The following is a 1,385-nucleotide window of genomic DNA, read 5'->3' as shown; positions in this document are numbered from 1 at the left end:
ATATGGGTGGGGGGTGGAGATGCAATATGCTCCTTGCAGTTTATTTAAAGAATTTATAAACTGCCCACCATTCAAAAATATCATTGGGGTGTACAGTAAAGAAATACATAAAATACAAAGTTAAAACAGTAAAAAGAGTAAAAACACATTAAATCCATCTGTAAAACTAACAGGAACAATATCCAGCAATGCTACTCTGAAAAAGCCTGGCTGAATAAAAAAAACCTTAAGTAGACACTTTGTTGTTGTTATGTGCCTTCAAGTTGATTACGACTTATGGCGACCCTATGAATCAGTAATCTCCAATAGCATCCCTTGTTTGGCCTTCCTCTTTTTCTACTCCCTGTTGTTTTCCCCAGCATTATTGTCTTTTCTAGTGAATCATGTCTTCTCATGATGTGTCCAAAGTATGATAACCTCAGTTTCATCATTTTAGCTTCTAGTGACAGTTCTGGTTTAATTTGTTCTAACACACAATTATTTGTCTTTTTCGCAGTCCATGGTATGCGCAAAGCTCTCCTCTAACACCACATTTCAAATGAGTTATTTTTTCTCTTATCTGCCTTTTTCACTGTCCAACTTTCACATCCATACATAGAGAGCGGGAATACCATGGTCTGAATGATCCTGACTTTGGTGTTCAGTGATACATCTTTGCATTTGAGGACCTTTTCTAGTTCTCTCACAGCTGCCCTCCCCAGTCCTAGCCTTCTTCTGATTTTTTGACTATTGTCTCCGTTTTGGTTAATGACTGTGCTGAGGTATTGGTAATCCTTGACAAGTTCAATGTCCTCATTGTCAACTATAAAGTTACATAAATCTTCTGTTGTCATTACTTTAGTATTCTTGATGTTCAGCTGTAGTCCTGCTTTTGTGCTTTCTTCTTTAACTTTCATCAGCATTCTTAGCAGACACTTAAAAGAAAAAATTGTTAGTGCCATCCTAATTTCCATGGGGAGTATTCCAAAGTATTCCTTCTGTATGTGGAACATGCAGAGAAAATTCCCAGTGAAAAAGGAGTGACATTAATATCACTGCTCAAGGTCACTGTTTCTGTGTTGCAAACTGTCCATGATGGCCCATCTCCATATTCAACACAGAAAAAAAAATAGTTTGCTACTACTTTCGTTTTACTATTTGTATGGAAAATGATTATCTTGTAAGCCATCTTGAGGGTATGATAAAGTGGATATAAATCTAACAAATAAATACATAAACAAAGAGACAACACTACTTCCTTCTCTGAGAAACCCCAGGGTTCTCTGGAACACATTTTTTTGGGGGAAATCTAGTGTAGAAAGATAACTGTATGGCTGTTCCCTAGTTCTTTCTTTGGAGACTCATCAAAGCTCAAGCCAGAGCATTTTTTCCAGAGGTGAGGTTAT

Source organism: Rhineura floridana, chromosome 2, assembly GCF_030035675.1.
Source record: "Rhineura floridana isolate rRhiFlo1 chromosome 2, rRhiFlo1.hap2, whole genome shotgun sequence".
NCBI classification, from domain to species: Eukaryota; Metazoa; Chordata; class Lepidosauria; order Squamata; family Rhineuridae; genus Rhineura; species Rhineura floridana.
Note: the sequence above shows the minus strand (reverse complement) of the source record.